Source organism: Ambystoma mexicanum, chromosome 6p (assembly GCF_040938575.1).
Source record: "Ambystoma mexicanum isolate Mex_15411 chromosome 6p, UKY_AmexF1_1, whole genome shotgun sequence".
In the NCBI taxonomy this organism is placed as follows: domain Eukaryota; kingdom Metazoa; phylum Chordata; class Amphibia; order Caudata; family Ambystomatidae; genus Ambystoma; species Ambystoma mexicanum.
In genome coordinates, this window is record NC_090935.1 from 75,877,683 (window position 1) to 75,897,445 (window position 19,763).

Consider the following 19,763-nt stretch of genomic DNA (forward strand, 5'->3'; position numbering starts at 1 on the left):
TTAGAATATCTCAGATATGCCCATATGCAATCTTGATGCAATCCAACCTTCAAACTCTTCTGAAGTTTCAGAAATGCAATTGAGGGGTGGTCAACAACCGTACAACATCTTTGCATGAAAAAGGGACAAGTTGAAATGTAAAGATGATTTTTCTGCTAAACCTCCTCCTGAGGATATAAAAAAAGACAAAAAATATAAAATCATCATGACCCTCATCGAAGGCAAGCTTGAAATAATTTATTTTGGCCATTACCATTCCTCAAAAAACGAACTAATAATGCCAGCCAAGCGGCGGTGAAAACATTTCAAGAATTTTGCACAAAGTAGTAAGGACTGTGTAGCCAAAAACCGTCAGCCTTCACTTATTCATCCTTTGCTAGAAGAACTTGTCATAGCTTTGCTGAACAAAGAAATCTGAACAAACCACCAGAAAATATAACTCAACCAGCACAAATCCTAGCGGCCGCCACTGGAGATGCAAAGAGTCACCAAGTATCAAGACAAGACATTCATTTATTTAATATACCATCAGCCACATGGATTTCTATATATATCATATCAAAACATCCATGATCACAATACATTCAAATAACATCAATTATTCCAGCTATTTGGGCGTAGGGTAGAGTACCGGTACATTGATCCTGTGCAATCTATCATGATTAAAAGTTCATTAAGTCAAGAAAGAAAGATTCTAAAATAATAAAACCATCATTCATATCCATTAAAAAACCAAAACACAAAAAGATTGGTTTCATTATCAGGATACAATGTTAAACATATCCACACAATTCCAATATAATTAAACTAGTTAGAATATCACATTTTCATCAAATCCATTAAAAAACTTAGTCCACAACAGTTTTAAGTCTTCCAAATTAACATTATTGTTGTATGCTTTCAGATAGCTGTGTCTCAAACCCACTAAACTTACACAACCTAGTAATAAATGCTCAAGGCTTTCTAATTCGTGTTTGCCACACAGGGCCTCATTACACGTAGTGCGGTAAGGGTTTACCGGTACCGGTAAGGGCACCGGTACCGGTAAACCCTTACCGCCTTACTACGAGGTCCCTTTGCGGGTTGGTACTTTAAAAACCAACCCGCAGAGGGACCAGGGTGCTAATTAGTGTACCGCAATTTGCAATACCGTAATTAGCACCTTCTCCATTCCCATAGAGCCCTATGGGGCAAAAATGGGAATGGGGAAGGGCAATGGAGGAAGGCGGAATTACCGCCTTCCCAACCTTGGACTAGGGCAGTAATTCCCCTTTCCTCCAAGGCGGTACCGGTAAATTACCGGCATCAACCATGGTGCTAGTAGCACCATGGTTTACCGCACTACGTGTAATGAGGCCCACAGTCTGCAATATCGATCTTGCCGTGCTATTCCCATCTTGGCACCTTGGGTCAATAAAGCGTCAATATTAAATTTCAGTCGTAAATATTGCTTTGCAATTGCACTTTCAAGATACGCCGCTATATATGATGGTTTAAATTCACGGCGAGAGATGTTTTCACAAAAATTGGTGCTATGGTTATCAGATAGAAGGTTACTGTATTCTGTTCTTTACTAAGTTCCAATAGTTTTGCTTTTAGTTTTGACTTTATCACATGCACCGCTGCATTGGGAGACCACCCACAGCACCCTTCTTGCCATTTCATGCATGTAGCTAGCATATTCCCCAAGGTGCCCATTTTGTGAGAGTTATCAATTGCACAAAAGACATCTAAGAAGGTACCTATCATTGTTTCAGGCTCAGATTGAAGCAATCTATCACAAAATGTGATTGCCTTCACTGTTGCATCCAATACTATTCCGACCATGTCAAACTCAAGATATATATACTCCACAGGGAGAGATGGTGGCAAACATAGGAGCCGCCTCAAAACTACCGCCTCATAACGCTTGAAGCGGCTCCCAAACTTGCCTCCCCGGATTTTTATTCTGTAAAACATAATCAAATGTACGTTAGTGTGATATAGCAACAATATTGTTTCAAAAGACGTTCCACTTTGTTTGCTGACAACATTTCTAATCATGTTAACAGCTTTGTTACACTTCACCCTGGCCTCCTAAATACTTATAACTAGTTACATTGTCCAGTTTTAGCACGTTCAACAAGCAACCAGAATTACAGTGAAAAGGTCATGGTCTTACTTTTGTCAAGGTTAATAGCTAACCCGTTCTCTTCAGCATATTTCCCTAAAGCATCGATCAAGCTTTGGAGACCGCAGGGGATGTGATCTAGCAAGACAAGATCTTCTAGCCAACTGGGAAGATGATGACCCACCTTTACAGGGCAGATTGCTGAGCTGTCAAACAAGCCCCAAATCAGAAAAGTAAAGGTTGAAAAGAGTCGCGCGACTATGCATCCCTGCTCGACTCTGTGACGAGTCGGTAATGAAGCTGATACATTTCCTTCCCCATCTAACCTTATCCTCACAGCAGTTTCCGTATAAAGCAGCATTAGCCTTTTAAGTAGGCCTAGTCGGATGTCCCAGGGCAACAATTTTCTCCACAATCTATTTCTCAGTACTGAATCAAATGCGGCAGAAAAGTCTATAAAAGCTGCATATAAATGTAAATTCCATCTTACCCATGCATACGCTATTGAAGTTACCAATAGCAACATGTTGGGAGCCATGTTGGACTTTTTTAGGAATCCCATCTGATTCGGTGGCAATATCTTATTTGTACTTATTCATTCATTTGATTCCAGCAACAGCACCTTGGCAAAGGTCTTGGATGGCACATCCAACATAGCAAGTAGTCGGTCATTTGATGCCCTTTTTGTGGACAAGCAGGATATGACTGTCTATCCATGATGGAGGTATCTTGCCAGTTCTACTGATACAAGAGAAGAGGAAATGAAAACATTTGGCCCATTTATCTGCCTCAATCCTAACTAATGCCATCAGGGCCTGCTGCCCGAGATTTGTTGAGGTGCCTGATGATATTGACAATTTTGGGGCTGGTTTCTGGCACGCCTGGGTCTGTTTGAAAAAAAAAAGCACAAAAAAAAGAAGTGAAAAAAATATATATTATTTTGCAGATGAATTTAACTGGTCTGCTGTTAAATCTGAGCTACCAGTTTAATGGTATCCACTACAGAATAATTGCTCATTTTACTATAGCCGATATGATAGCCCAGTGGGTTGAGCACTCGCTGCTGAGATGTGTGTGTGATCTGCAGGTTCGAATCCCCAAAAGGCCATCTCAGCCTTTCATCCTTCTTAGGTCGATAAATGAGTACCAACACAGGTTGGGTGATATTGTATGCATATGTGTTCTATAAAAAAGAGCTTAAGCGTAAGTGCTATACTATAACATTATCATTTGTCCTTGGATGTCTGCTTGCATTCACAGTAATATGACAATATGGATGTGTACACACAGATATTAATGATACATATGGTGATCCATGTAAATCATAACCATATTTTTCGTAGTGTACTTAAGAACAATGCTATTTGATGCCATATCCTGTTTTGCCAAGGGGTGTCAAGGGGTGAAAGGTCGTGTTTCATCTCATCCCAGGACGTCACTTTGGGGTGGGGTCAAATGACATCACTTCTGGTGATGTCATCAGAGGCCAAGGGTCATGAGGCGAGGGGTTGCACACTTTTTTGAGGCGAGGGGTGGGCCACTTTTTTTTGGTGTCCGGGCCTATTTCTTATTCCAGTCTGACCCTGTCCTGCGGTGCCATAAAACACCTCACTGGGTCCAGGATCAGAACTCCCCGCCCCTCGCCCGCAATGACACGCTGGGTGTTCTCTCTGCTGCCTATCACACACAGTGCCAGAGCACGGACACCTTTTCATCCGGTGTCTTTGTCACTGTAGTCCTGGGTCAAGGGCTGTGGCGAGGAAGGGGGGTGCATTGCTGACTGCCCCTGTTCACAATTGCTCTATCTTCCTTGCTTGCATGCAGTGGCAGACCACACCATATTGTTACCACTGCATTCAGTGCCCCAACAAAACCCACCTTTCTTTTCACAATGCATGCAGTGCCAGCAAACACACCATATAACGTTCTTCCCCACAATACATGAATTGTTAGATCACCTGAACTCTCCAACATAATGCATGAAACGCCTAAAGAAAGCACCCCCAGAACACACGCACCTTAGCTCCCTTTAACACTTGAATGCAGTGTCGAAACACAGCCAATCTATTTCACTGCATCCCCAACTACATACACTGGGCCTCATTAGGACCCAGGCGGACTTCGCGGTGCTAAATGCACCGCGAAGCATGGCGGAAAGCCGCCGATAGCGCCATGGGGGTTGGCGGATTTACCGCCCCATTCCGACCTCGGCGGAGCGGTAAATCCCCAATCCCCATTCTGCCCTTCCCCATTCCCATTTTTGCCCCATAGGGTATAATGGGAGTGGGGAAGGAGTTAATTACGCCACCGTAAAATACGGTGGCGTAATTAACAACGAGGTCCCGTAGCGCCATGGTTTTCTCCGCCTGGTAAAACCAGGCGGAAAAGGCCGCCATGGCGCTACGGGAACTCGTAGTATGGCGGAGAGGTACGCCATGCACTACGCTGGCGTAACACCCTCTCCGCCAGGGTCCTAATGAGGCCCACTGTGTGAAGACACACCCTTTCTCTCCCCCATCAAGCGCATGTAATGCCAGAACATAGACCCCTCCGACTCCTTTCACCCTAATGCCATTGCCGCACCTGCCTTCTCCCTTCACCCCTTGGCCACAATGCATGCACTACCACACACAGTGCCTCACCCACTGCTCCCCACTGTATGCAGTGCCACAACGGCACCCGTGTACCCTCCACTGCCCTTCCAATGCAGTGGTGCCTCCCTTGGCCCTCCCCCAGCGCTCCATCGCCTCTGCATGGAGAGCTGCGCGTGCCGCTGCCACGGATTCCCCCACTACCTCGGCCGGTCAATGCCAGGGTGCACTTTTGTTGCCAGGCCGCTGTGTCAGCATGCTGTCCCTTCTTGGCCACATCAGTCGCCATGCCGACACTCTGTATCGCCTCCTGTGAGATATTTTTGGAAGCATTTTGATAACAAATTATTCACCTTGAAAGACAAGCCTATTCCCAAAAGGATTTTTTCCCCCTCGTGGCAATATTGTAGCACTTTTGTATATTCCTGGCACTATACAATACTCAGATAGTCCAATATTTGGAGAACCAACATATACTGCCTCGTACAAACAGGGGGCGATACACAGCCTGGAGGGAGAAGGGGGGAGAGGATAATGGAACTGCAGCACAGCATTGGTAGGTGGAGGGGAGTCCTATAATATTAAAATACAATCATTTCTTATGCTGTTGTTGAAAGGCGGAGCTGGGGGAGAAGAGGCGCGTGTCAGGTCAGGTCGGTCGGGTGCGTCCATTTATCTTTCTGTGGGCAGTAAAAGAAAAACAGATTTATAATATTCCAGAAGTATTATAGATGCTGGTACTTCTGAGACTGTGCTAGGGCTGAGGCAGTTAAATGTTGGGTGTGCCTACATAACCTTTTGTTCTTCTGACAGCCATCAAATGTCTGCCACGGAATTGTGTAATGTATGAAGACATGGGTTTTAAGCATAAACTATGTGGAAAACAGCCATTGTACAAAGGCAATTCACCCAGGTGGCCATTATTAAACACATGTCCACATTAAAGACCAGTAGAGAAGAGGAGGAGTCAATCACATGTCACATGTGCCCAACGGAGCCCTTTAACTCGCTTAGAACAGTAAAAGGAGAGACATTCAAATGGGGAAGATTAACAGGTGCAGGCTTCTTACAAGGTAGTACTTAAGGCCATTCTCAAATGGTGTCGACTAGCATGGCTTTATTGCGCCCCTGACAAACTGGTCAAAATACAATGAATATTTCTCCAAAATGTGTTTACACAAAGTGCAAAATGTAAGCACCACACCTCTCACATCAACATCGTTTGAGGGGCACCACCGACACCCTCCTTGGGATCAGCTTCACCCTCACAAAAAGCCAAAGATTTTTCATAATCTAGAAAGGGGTGGGCGGACTAGTAATCGCTCTTTACCGCCAGAATATGTGTGATCTAATTTTCTTTTAACGGGATCACCACTACCAACATCTGAATTCGGCCATCTTGAAGGGACAGGTGGTTTAGCTGGTCCTGGAACACCAGACAAGTATTTGCAGCATGTAAAATATGATATCAGCTTGCAAATTTTAAAAGTAGACTGTCTGCAACTTCTGCTACAGTGCCTCACTCCTGCGCATAATGAACATGCCCAGGCCGGGGAACAAACTACACGTGCACTGCTGTGCAGCCTCAGCCTTCATTTTTCTAGAATGAAGGAAAAGCCAGACAGCGATTAGTAACTCTGGGACAACGTGTGTTATTGTGGGGGATAGAGTGAGACAGACTCTGAGTCCGACTGCGACTCGACCGCCACCTGAGACCTCAGCTACCATAAGGTAATTCAAGTGGCATGGCCCTCCTATCTTAGGTGCAGGGCGGCATGGGGAGGGTGTATTAAAGGCAATGTGCCACTGCTACGGTCAGATATGCAATTTCTAAACACGTGCAGTGCGTTGCAAAACTGAAGGGAATCCTGGCCTCTTATGTTTCGTGATGAAACTTTAAGAGGTCAGGTTTCCCTGATCAGTTTGCAATGCACCGCGCATGTTTAGAAACTGTATATCTGATGTTGGCACACTTTCATGAATTGAAAATCCTGAGGCCCTGCCGCCCTAAGGTTTTTCAATTCATGAAAGGGTGTCCCTGTCAAAGAGGAACATCACATTGGAACAGCTCTTTGTTTGTTCCTTACTGTTGGGCAGCCAGGGCTCACATTTAAGCTCCAAACATTGGCCAACACGGGCTTGCAAGGCCGCACAAACAAAATACAGAGGCCATTCACTGATACAGCGGAAGATCAAGGGTGCACAATGGGAGCTGGTATTTGTTAAGATGGATTTCTGGAACAGGGTAACCTTCTGTATAAGCCTGACCAATCAAGGTAGCTTGGCGGCGGTCAAGACTAGGTCTCAGGAGGGATGAGGGTGACTGAAAGACCTCAATGAGCACACAGAGTAAAGGACACTTACAAATCACTCCCTGTCAGGTGTAGATATATTAAACATACATATACATGTATTTCAAGGCCTTTGAGTTTCAAACACACAATCAAGTAATACTATTTAGACCAACACAATACTATCAAAATACATATATACAAGACCAATGGGGTCTAAAGGGTTAAAGCACAAAATGGGTCCACAACCTAAAGGGGAAGGAAACAGGCAGTGCAAATAGTCTGTAGCCCTTTCTACATCCAACACACTCCTAACTAAGAACCAGTCCAATCCCTAAGAAGAGAGGAGCCTAATGCTCAAAAGTACAGGGATTGCAAACACACGCAGTAGTTCCAATGGGCAAAACAGGGTCCCCTCAGGGGTCTCTAGCAGCTTGGAAGGTGATGAAGAATAGATTTCCACTATTCGAGGAGGGTCTGCACTTGAGGGCAGAGTCGATTCCAAGAGTTGGGAATAGTTTGCTAGTTTGCACTATCAGTGGAAAGGAGAGGGGCCCCCAGGGGCCACTCGTGTGTAAAAATGAATGGAGGTGCTAGGGACCACCGGTTAGAGTTGCGATTACTCACCGACCCCGGGCACACTGCAGAACAAACTTTGTCCAGGTAAACAACTTTGGTTGCAGGTCAAGTGCAGCACTTTGGCGGCTCTGCAGCTTTCAGCGACAAAGATACAGCGATGATTCTCAAATGAGACAGTGGCAATTTCTCTGCTCCTGGTGGACGGATTAGGCAAGTTTCACGGCAGCAGGCTTCAGGGCAAGAGGGGCACAAATGCAGCGCACATGCAAAGATTGTCACCACGGCTGGGCGACACGGTAACAGCGTATGATCCAGTTCTGGCACACTCGCCTCACTTCAGACCTGGGAATGCCAAGTGTACGAAATTTGGTGCGAGGGTGCCGTGATCACAGAGCAGTATACCAAGTTTTGAGGGCCTCCTCGAAACGGTGGCAGAGACAGAGCAAATGACCTGCGTAAGTTGGTCAGCCCACTTGTTAGCCTAGGGACACTTCCAAGAAGGCTTACTTACTTGCAATCAGATGCAGAGGGGTTCCACGGGACGACAGCGGGCTCAGGGTGCCAAACCTTCCAGCGGGTCACCAGCGGTTCCTCGACTCAGCTTCTTAGCTTCATGATACTTGGATCAAATGCTTTGTTCAGTGAGAACTCCAGAGATCAACATGGTACGGCTGTTTGGGGGCTTCTCTTATCCATAATCTCCTTCGCGCCAAAATGAAGAAGACCCAATGGGAGATCTGCTCACATTCAGGCATGCCATATGTGGACCAATCACGGACCACGGTGGTCCCAGGCATTCACAGCACTCTAGACTCTCTGGCACCCAGGATATGTTTTGGGGACAGACACCCCACCCCACTTCCTGGAGGCACACACACAAGGCATTAAGAAGCCTGCAAAAGCTTGGCGTTTCATGGGGAAATGCATGCCCAAATACGAACTGACCCGGGTCGGCTCGAACTGGGGAAGGCGAAGGGGCAAGATGGCCAAAGGACAGGACAAAGAACCATCATGGCATGGCAATTTTGGAGCCAGGCCACCTATTTGTGCCAAACGTGGTTATCGCTGTTTACCTGGCAGGAAAGGGTTAAAATTATATGAAAAGATAAGCTGCCACCAGCCCTGTCCGTGACACATCTATAAATCTCCTAAAACATCCTTCGAGAGTAACTAGGGCCTTTGGAAATGACCAGAACACCCAAGTACACTGTACTGAAAGGTACATTGTGCACTTGTTACATGTTGCAGAAAGGTTGCAACAAGTCAGACTATGGTGTTAAACAGCAGCAAAAAATGGGGGGTACACAACTGGAGGGAAAATTTTACATAAATGGAAATCTTTCCTAAAAGTATTGACATGTACGTGCAGTTTCTCTACAAATGCCAGAGGAAGGGCGTGATGATTATTTTTTGCTGCTTATACTAGTGCCCCGAAACTTTCAGGTTACTTTGAGATTGTTTCTAGTTTATTTCCTTAGAGTTGGATCACGCTGATTGCACCTGACATGTTTCTGTGCAAAAAAAAATTACAAATTCTATGAATGTATCTATAAGTGCTTCGCAAAATGAGACCTGGTCACCCAGCTGGAGGTGACATTTATTGCTGTCACGCTTTGTCCCTCTTTGCACTCACTCAACATGCTTAGCATACATGGAGCAACAAGAAACTCTGTTAGAACATTTACGATTGAGGCATTTCGTTATAGTGTACACTAACAACTTAGTCACTTCTAGTTGATCCCAAGAAAACCTATAGAGAAAATAATGCACAGTGGGGGGGGGAGTCACACGATTCACCCACGATCACACAATCCCTGTACACCAGGCCTGGCTTGCAAAGTGCAGACACTGCCTGAGATATCAGCTTGACATTGTATATGAAATCCTCATGAAACCATATAAAGTAAAAGGAGGATGAGCCAATCTCAAGATTTTCCATAGTAGTGTCTAAGGTAGGCAAGGGAAACACTTGATGTATACTCATATCAGTAGGATTTAAGGCACATCCCTCCACCTCTTCCCACCTGATCACACCTGCTTGAGGTTTGGATGGTACCACACCTAAAGCTTGGTCTCTGACATGAGGGCTACCTGCATTTCGCTAGTTCAAACCCAGCAGCAGCCAGTTCACTTAACCTTTCATAAATTCAGTACCGTTCAAATGAGGGTAATAATACCTGCTATTACATTGCCTAGAAGCTTAAAGCATCTAGCATGAAGCGCTATGACCAAAGTGTTATTATATTCCATAAAACAAACTATTACCAGCCCAGACCTGAACTCTGTCCCTGCCCAAAATAAACAATTTGTTGGTGCCAATCCTCCACATCACTCAAAAGAAATCAAGCGCTAATCTTCAGTAAGCTTCACCCTGTTTAATTCAGCATGGCTGTTTCTGTCAGCGTACTTGAGTGGTTGCAGTGTGATCATATTTTTGGGGAATAGCCTCGGCAGTACGTGAATTTACTGAGTCTGTCCCCCATCCAAATATCCATGCTCCTGACTATTTCTTAAGAGTTAATGCTTGCAGGTTTCAATGGGCCCTTTTAAGGTTATGAATCTGGCATGCATGTTCCAGCTTATTCTGAACAGCTATATGGAGTGGTTGGTCATGCAAGGCGGGCAAGAGAAAACCTGTGAAATGTAAGCCAGGATATCGAGGGTGCTCTGAAGACTGAGGAGAATGTTTACAGATGAGAGTTGTGTGCGCTGCTAGCCATGGGGGAATGGGAAGCGAGGGGCTGGAGTGCAGTAGAGTGTGGGATTGCAAAGTGAAAAAGGGTAGAAAGGGTGCAGAGGACAGAAAAAGAGAGGTGCAAGGGAGGGGAGAGATGGGAACAAGACCAGAATGCAGATGAAAGATAGGGATGGTTTGCAGCACGGGGGTGACCAGTGTGTGCTGGGGAGAGAGGGGTCCAGGAAAGACCAGAACACAAGGAAACTCGTTTAGGGCAGAAATGGCATCGGAGGTGCTTTTTGTTTTGCAAATGAGAGCGAAGTACAGACAAGTGAGAAAGTGTAGAGGGCGGTGACTTGGTGTGGGGTGCAGGGAAGGGACTTGGGAGAAAAGGGTGTACAGCAGACAAGAATGTGGAGTAGAGAAGTTTACAGAGGGGAGATTTGTACAAGGAAGAATGGTGGCTTGCCTCATTTTCCCAGATAAAGGGTGCAGTCACGAATACATTTTCTTCTAATACTTGATCCAGGGTCACGAGGCCTGCACGAGGACGATTAGAAGTCATTTGTTGAAATAATTGCAGATATATACACTACACCATATCTGTCTGTGCATTGATTGGGCCTGATAATACACACATTGGCCCCCCTCCCCCAGGTGCAGGCCGGCATGGGGTGGATTTGTTAGAGGGAACGTGGGAGCTCGGGCTCGGCACTCTATCACTGCCCCAGTGTCATCTGCACTCCTGTCTGGTTCCTCTCCACGAAGAGTTAGTCATAGTAGGCTGTTCCTGCATCAACTCCCTTTTCACTCAATCCTACCTGCAGCAAGGTCTGAAGTCAGGACTAACCTTAAATGAGGTATATATTACCTCTGACCTGTCCTGTAGTGGGAGCTGGTGCCAGGGTGCGTGGCATCTTGCCTTGCGACACAGCGTCATGTTATTTGGGCTATTTTAGCAACCTTCATGGGTTTTTGGTGGATGGATGCCACGCAGGCCGCCGGCTCATTTTACGCCATAACCTATTCCTTTATAAAAACACTAGAATGTTCTATAAAGGGCACGTAAAGTGCTTGTTCTGGTTTAGATAAAGCCACTGACTTAGGGATGTTTACTATAAAGCCCTGTGTAGTTAAAACTTAATTGGAGCTGGGAACATACTACTGGTGTAATACAAATGGCTTATCCATTATGCCTTCAGCCACTCTAATAGCACTATGCATTTCCTTTACTGAAGTCCTGCTAAAAACCAGCAATGGCAAGTGTTTGCTTGTGTATACGTATTGGACATTTGCCAGGCTCTTCTAGTAAATGTCCAGGTACTTGCACCATTTTGCAGCTGCCACCATCAGTGGGTACCTAATACCACTATGGCGGGGCTTGGCAAGTATCTTTTCCATGCCTACATTAAAGCCCAAACGGTTGGCATTTTTGGTAACTGAATAATGTGTTTTAGACAAGTTTTAATAGTGGCCGCCATAAGCAATCTGGGTGACCCAGAAAAAAATAAATCAGAGCCTCGAGATTCACAACAGCACTTAACCGCTATCCATGTAAATCCAGTGAATACCCTGGTGCCGAGGTATGATTGCAGCCCATACACTGCTGCAAATGGGCACACTCATGTTCCATCATTGAGGGTTCAAGTGGAATAGGATGGGCTGGGATAGGATAGGATGGGCTGGGATGGGATGGGATGGGCTGGGATAGGATAGGATAGGATGGGCTGGGATAGGATAGGATGGGCTGGGATGGGATGGGATGGGCTGGGATAGGATAGGATGGGCTGGCGAAACTCCATAAAGCATCTGCACTCAAAGCGCAGGTGAAAGTATTGTAAAAGATCTCTCTAAATGTCCATCGCTGGGAAGATTTTATACCATGAACTGCTTTTCTTTTTCTTAATTTTCTTCTGTTTTCTTTACTTCTTTTCTCTTGTTTATACCTTGATGATATATGTAATTTAATATGTACTGCTATTTTAATGTTGTGAAAAGTCGAGTTCGTTGACTAAAATACAATAAATACATTTTAAAAAAGCAAAGTCCCCAAGATGTCCCCTGTCCCCCCACCGCAGAATTTATGGGTCTCCTACGCCCCTGGTAGATGTCAGTATCATACATAAAGGAAAGTGATCACTTTCAGTCCATGGGTTTATTGCCATGTCCTTGACCAATTTTAGGCCTTGGGCATTTACACAAATAAAATCAATGGTAGAGGTATATTTGCCGCTAACTCGGGTATATGCCATAGGTGCATCAATCAGACAACACCTATTCAATCTAATCACCACATATTCATCAAGTAAAGCCACCCACTCCTTCACGCGTTTACTAGCAGCATCTCATGGGGATGCTAGGTTCTGATAGATAGTTCTCACTGTTCATTAGGCTAGTGAGCTCAATTGAAGCATTAAAAGCTGCAACCAGTATAAAAAACAGTGGGTTGTAGCATGTTAGTACAGATCTGACTGTAGCCACATTCACAGTAGTCGCTCGATTTTTGGGGGATCATATACATTTATCAGCACATCTGGACTAGAGCAGCGGTGCAGCACCGCTTCCAACACAGTCGGTACAGAGATGTGTATTTCCTTCAGAGTCCATGGAGTAAACACTGAGATGAACAAACCTCCTTTAGGACGTCCTTTCAGGCCTTTATGGACAACTTGGCAGATGGTTGCACGTCCATGAAATTCCACAGTCTCACATAACCATGTCTCTTGCAAGACAATTATCGAATAAATATTTAGGTGTGCTACTAAAACCATGGTCACTAAATATGTGTTCCAAGATACCACGATCTGAGTGTCATCGTGACTTCTGAGGAAAATGTGATTTAAAAATCACTGGTAACCATTGCCAGTATCCTGTGTCGTCATTCCCAGTGGTTGTCTAAGGAAGGGGGGCTGGTCATGTTCATTGTCTCCTCTGGCTATATTATGTGTTGGATTTGAATTTGCTGTCTGTGCAATTGCATATGAACTAGACTGTGTCGGACATCTCACACTGTTTAGATGTAGGCAGCATGAGGGGTGTGCAGAACGCTGATCAGTTGCTGCACTAAGATGTGCTAGCTTATCTTGCACTGGCTTTAACTGCACTGCACTGTCAGCATAAAGCCTCAATATCTTGTCAGGAAACTGATTAGGTGAACATCAATAACCCATTTTAAATATTTCATCCTGAAAAAATATGATGAAATCTACCAAAGAGTCAGATTTAATACGAACGTTAGAGATGTTCGTAAAACTATGGTTGACTTGATCGACCAATAAGATGACATCTGAGCAAATGATTCACAGTGGAGCAATGCTAAACAAACTTAGAACGACTGCACGATTTATGGGCTGGGGAGATCCATCTCAGAATATGGCTTTTAGTTGAAGCACATTAAGCATATTCTCAGCAGTTAAATTAGCATTCTTCTTAGGGTTAGTAACTACTGGTGCTACGTCATTACCACTTTCACTTCCCCACAAGAAAGGTAGACTAGATTGGACTGTATTTATGTCACACTGATTGCCTAAAGTTGGATTTTCTAAGAAAATATGCTTGGGGCTAGTAGATAGTTCATGATCGGCTTCAACACTCACACACTTCCCAGCGATAGTCAAGTTGAGGACCTGTGGAGTTGGGGTGGGGGCAGTGGTTGCTAAAGTGTTGTGCTCTACGCTACTCGGCACAGGTGTTACTACGTTGGTTGTCTGTCTAATGGTGGCCGTTTCGCAAACATCACTGCTTGAGATACTACTTTCCTTTTTCGTTTGTCCACTTTTTTATTGTTAGCCAAGTATTTAGCTACAGGTACTTTTACAGTAGGTTCCACATCACTCCGTTTGCACAGGGTTTAGCATTAAAGATCAAGGGGACTGGTTGGATCTTAGTTGGTAAACAGAAGCTATGAGTCTTGGACACGTCTCCTTCCACGATTAATGTTCTTATGGAGTAATAGTGATTGCACATCTAATTTATTTTCTATTCTTTCGTTTTTTTCAATAAGTGTTACGAGCAGGCGTTCAAATGCCTGGGACATTTCATCTGATAACAAGCTGCTGTTGCTCGCAATACTTTCTGCACGAGGGAGCGGTGGTCAATGGGGGGAACTTATTTCCCCTAAACTACCAGGGGGAACAGTACTAGCCGGAGGCCCGGGGAGGGGCATATGAGAGCTGCTGTCGCCGGGCTGTGACATTCCAAAGATGGGTTGTTGGGGACATTTTCGTCTACTGTGGCGCGACCTTCATCATTTTCAATGTCTAATCCCAGTTCTACTTGAAAGGTGGAGATCTGTTCATTGTCAGCAAGGATGGAATGGAATTATCTAGCAAAGATCCTAGGAATTCCCGATCTGTTTCTCCGATATGCAGGTCAATGTCTAAGGATGGTGAGATGATATGATGCGAACATGCAACAGAAATACAAGGGGCATGAATCTGATTACTCGTCTGTGTGATTACCAATGCGTGTCTTTGCTCCATATTCAATTCTGAATTAGAGTTCAAAAGGGTATGGACATGCCTGCATGCTTAGTAGTTGGCGATTGGTCGCTACATATGTCAGTAGGTAGTTTTGAACATGGGTGGATAAAATCTTGCGTGACTGGAACCCTTTCCACAGGACAATGATCCAAATCACTATCAGTCGTAGACATGATGAGGGTGTGTACAAGTTTTGTCCCTAAGCAGCTTAATGAAACGAGCTGAAATTCGAAAATCTGTGGATCAGTACTTAGCTTTGTAATTCAGTCAGGGGATGCACAAAAACAAATCTATAGGGAAGAAACCAGCACATCTGTAAATAACACAACCGGCGCCAGGCCAAAGCATATAATAAAATCATTGCTAAGAAGGAGGCATGTATCCCTTCTAAATCCCAACCCTTCCAATGTCATTGATTGATCATGAAATGCTGTCCTCTCCCATATATTGCAATGACCTTTGCAGGGAAAGTGTCCTTAGCATATTTGGAGACATCCCGATCCTCGAGGATATAATCTCCACTGATATTGACAAAGTTGAGTTTTTGAAATTAAGGTGACCTGTCTATTGTTATATTGTGGATACCCTCAGGAGTGGTTCTGAATGCCATTTGGAAGGCCAAGATGGACCTTTCCACTTTGGGTTTTATCATCGCCCAGGACTACCTAAAGGAAAAAGAATTAGTCCTTATACTTGAGAACAAGCGTCCTTATTACGCACAGGCTCAAATGCATCAAGCCACATAAAACCATACATAGGACAACAAGAGAACGCAAATCCAACGCATGTCAGGACTAGATTTCCAGCATAACAATACAAGCAGAACTCTAAATGAAATATGTGTTTAGCCAATTGGAACACACATGGTTTTGTGTGTTTCATGGCTGACACCTCGAATCTGATAAATAATGTTTACATTATAGCCTTCCAGGAAACATGGCTTGTGGAAGTACTCTCCTGAAATCGCCATTGTATAGTTTTAAACCCTGCCAAGATTACTCTTAAAGGTAGGCACACATCAGGTCTCATGGTAGCAGTCAAGATCGGTGCGAGTTTAGCAATTCAACCATGGGCTGCCGCGAGTCACTTTCTACAATATAGCATACGTAGATAGAGTCATAGCGCTACTCAACATATACAGGAATCTGGCTGATGTGTCTGATGTCAGGTTCTTTACGGAACTTGAGAAGCTGTTAGATATGATTGCTGAGTCTCCAGATATTTACATTGTTTTCCACAAAAGGGTATCCTTGAAAAGCATAAATTTAATCATGGCCAATTGAGCCTTGTCGGCTGATTTGCCACCTCAAAGCACTTGATGACGGGGCATCCAAGAAGGCATTATTGATTACAAGTTGATTTGACAAAGCAACTAAATTTGAAGTAATCTGACAATTACATAGTGACCATGAAATGCTCACCCTTTTCTGTACTTGGGAGCAACAATTATCTAACATTCCCAGCTATAAGTACCAGGAGCAACTTTCAGTTAATAGTGCGAGAACTCGATTTCGGTGGACTGACTCCAAATTACAACTGCTGAATGCACATAACTTGTGAAACCAAGTTTTTGCTGATGGCAAGATTGGGGGCAATGATAATCCATACACGGTGGCACTACACTTTTTCAAGCTACGTTCAACTGTAGCCTCTAAAGCCAACTTTAAAAACAAACATTGCTTTGAGCCTGAACCTAAAATAAAAAAAGCAGACTTCCAACGTAAAAAAAAAAACATGCTTCACTCCTAACCCCGATTGAAAGAGTGGCGGCTTCAAGATTTATAAAATGCATATAATGAAATTGGACAAGAGGTAGAAAAGCGTGCCTATTTCGACATGATGGAGAAGTCATGCTGACAAGAATTGCCAGTAAAACTTCAGCACAAATATGGTCCCTTCTGAACCAAGCAAATTATGTATCCCAAATTTCGACCCAGATTAATGAGGCAACAGAAGAACAATGGCTGGCCCATTTTAATGCCGTACATGCGCATCCAATTTCTGTTTCTAGCCGACACCTTAACATGCTATTGGAGAAGTTACAACTGGAGATCACTGAGGAGGGTATTGAGTACTATATACAGGGGATGTGCCGAATAGCATATTTAGTATTCGGCCGAATACCAAATAGTTTGTGTACTATTCGGCCAATGCCGAATATGAAGCCGAATAGTTGCTTTAATTAATAAATCATGTTCCAAACTTGAAAAAACACACTTATTAAAAATAAATAAAGCACCATTTTAAATGCATTCTATACTTGTATTTCTCTTCATTGTAATCAATGCAGCATCTTTATTTAAAGTATAAAAGCAAGAAAAAAAGCAGATTTCACCTTCATTGTCTGATTACTCTGAGTAGGTGTAGGGTGTTTTCTCTCTGCGTGGTCTAGGGAGGTAGGAGGCCATGCAGGGATTTATGTTTGGTAGGGATGGGCAAGCAGAATTCTAGGTAGGGGATTTGTGTTGTTGGGGTGGGAGTTGGAATGCCGTGTATGGTATTTGTGTAAGGTGTTTGGAGGCCCCAAGTATGAAGTTTGTGTAGGTGTTGGGGAGGCAGGAAGCCAGTAATGGGGCTTGCACTGTATGCCTGCAGAGTGTCAGCAATGGTGTCTTTGGTTCCAAGACTTACATTCTATTTTTGATGGTTCAGCCCACGTTTGCCACTTGGAGCCAAACTGAACTCCAAGGCTCGCCTCTGACTTGGCCCATCTCAGGAATTCTCTGGCTCTCCCAACTCTCCATCCTACAAATTGCATCAACAGAGCATAGCTCTCTCTCTCATACAAAGTCCTCACACATATCTTCCTAATCTTACTACCGTCTAAGGTAGTAAAAAATCTGGCAGTCCTGATGGACAACACCCTAATCTTAGAAGCACAAATAAACGCAATAAGCAAGAAATGTTTCTTCCCCCTTCACACAACAAGAAGAATCCTACCTTTCCTCTCCTTCACCCACAAAACACTCACAATCGTTGCCCTCATCATGTTGAGAATCGATTATACAAACAGCCTCTACCTTCGGGATGCCAAAATACCTCCTGAAGAAACAACTCACCCAAAATGCAGCATCCAGACTCCTCCTCAAACTATCCAGAAGAGACCACATCACTCCAGCGCTAAGAATACTACATTGGCTCCCAGTCAAACATCGCATCAGTTTCAAAACAATGTGCATAGCACACAGGGCAATCAGCGGACAGAGAGCTGAATTCCTACATAAGAAAAAAACAATCTACAAGCCAACAAGACTACTCAGATCAAGCAATGAAATCCGCTTGGAGATAAAACCATACGTCAAGAAAAAAAAAAACTTGAGGCTCCTCCTTCTCCCACCTGGCTGCAAAAACCTTTAACAACATCCCGAAAGAAATAAGAAACACGAAAGATCACCTACAATTTAGAAAACAAATAAATACCTGGCTCTTCAACACCGCAGAAACAAATTGAAACAACTAATCAACCAAACAGGAAACACAGAGAACCTGTTGACAGAAATTAGGATGTCACAGACATCGCCCAGAAATGGCTAAGGGAATGTCCTATAATAACAAGAGAGACAACGCATGGTTGATTAGGACACATACGACAACCCCATGAGGGCAGAATTAACACTCCTGCCCAATCCCATCCTACAACCTCACCCACTCCATGAACACCACCAAGTGCCAATCATGAATGTTAGCAGCTGCCACTCTGGCCGGAGCTATGGACGTTAGCGTGCGCAAAGACCGGACGGAGTTGTAAATGATGGCAGATGCCGTGCCTAGACGTTGCTACACGTGTTGGCATGTACCTCGCTTGGATGACAGGGTCGTGAGCGGTGGCCTGTGCGAGCAGCTGGGTAGGATTGTGATTGACGACCATTGCCACATCTGGATATAGTAGCGGTTGTTGAGCGAAGCCACGTCTGGACTGCATCGGGAATGCCACTGAGGCCAGACTAGGATGGAATTGCAAACACGAGCTAGCCCCACACATAGACAGGCCTAATGGTGAGCAGGGGCTGAATTTGGGCATAGTTGTGAATATTGGCGAGTATCATTTATGGAAGGGATAATAAATATCAGCTGATCCTGGAGCTAGGTTGACATGCAGTAATGTTCGCGCTCCACACCTAGTAAAAACATGGAAATTCAGCACATCGCTAATAGACAACGATTCCAATAACCTATCCACTAACAATTTCACCCCTACGCCTACACCTCTCAAACTCTAACCAGACACAACCACAACCCTATACCACAACAAACCGCACAAATTTCACTACACCGCAGCAACAAAACAAACCTCACATAGACTCACCCAAAAGCACACAACATCTACCAACCGGAAAACACCCCAAGCCCAGCGAACAGTGTTAACCGTGTTGTGGCTGCCAACAGCACATCACTGCCCTCTTCCACTTTTCCCGCTTACTCCCACAAACTCACCCCCCTTCCCGTTTCAGAGCCGCCAGAGCACCAGGGGACCGCTCCGGTGGTGATAGTGCACGGTACAAATATCCTTTACCATTAACATTAACATTAACATCTTTACCCTCTGTCACACACTGGTCCACTTTGAAACTGGAGAGATTACCCAACATAAATTCCTCTGAGAGGCCTGTTAGGTGGGGGCGTATTACTCTGCCTGACATAACCGAGCCCTGCTAGTCTCCACTACCTATTTTGAATTCTTAATGTTTCTCCATGGGCATGGCCATTAGGAACAAATGCTTCTCACTTTTCACTTATCCTCGCCACTCCTTCTCGCCAATACACAAACATATGCACCTTATAATTCCTGATAAAATATCAGATAATGTTAAACTCAGGACTCAGGACAGACCTTAAAAAAAGAAAACTATGACGTACGCAATGGCAGGTGACATGACAGGAAATGAATGTATCCTAATGTGAAATATGCACATTTCTTTCAGTTTGTCTTTTCCAACTGAAGAAAGTGCACATTGCATGTACAAAGTCGCCAAAAGAAAAGATGTTCCTGTATTGTTGCTGGCTAAGCATAAAAGGTAAGCAGCTTTCATGTCT

The 19,763-nt window shown here is 44.4% G+C and overlaps 1 protein-coding gene across 1 annotated transcript in view; it reads right to left on the reverse strand.

The window, feature by feature from the left end:
* LOC138510672 (vomeronasal type-2 receptor 26-like) overlaps positions 1 to 19,763 on the reverse strand; it is a 59,411-nt gene that overhangs the window by 36,172 nt on the left and 3,476 nt on the right. The window lies entirely within an intron of this gene.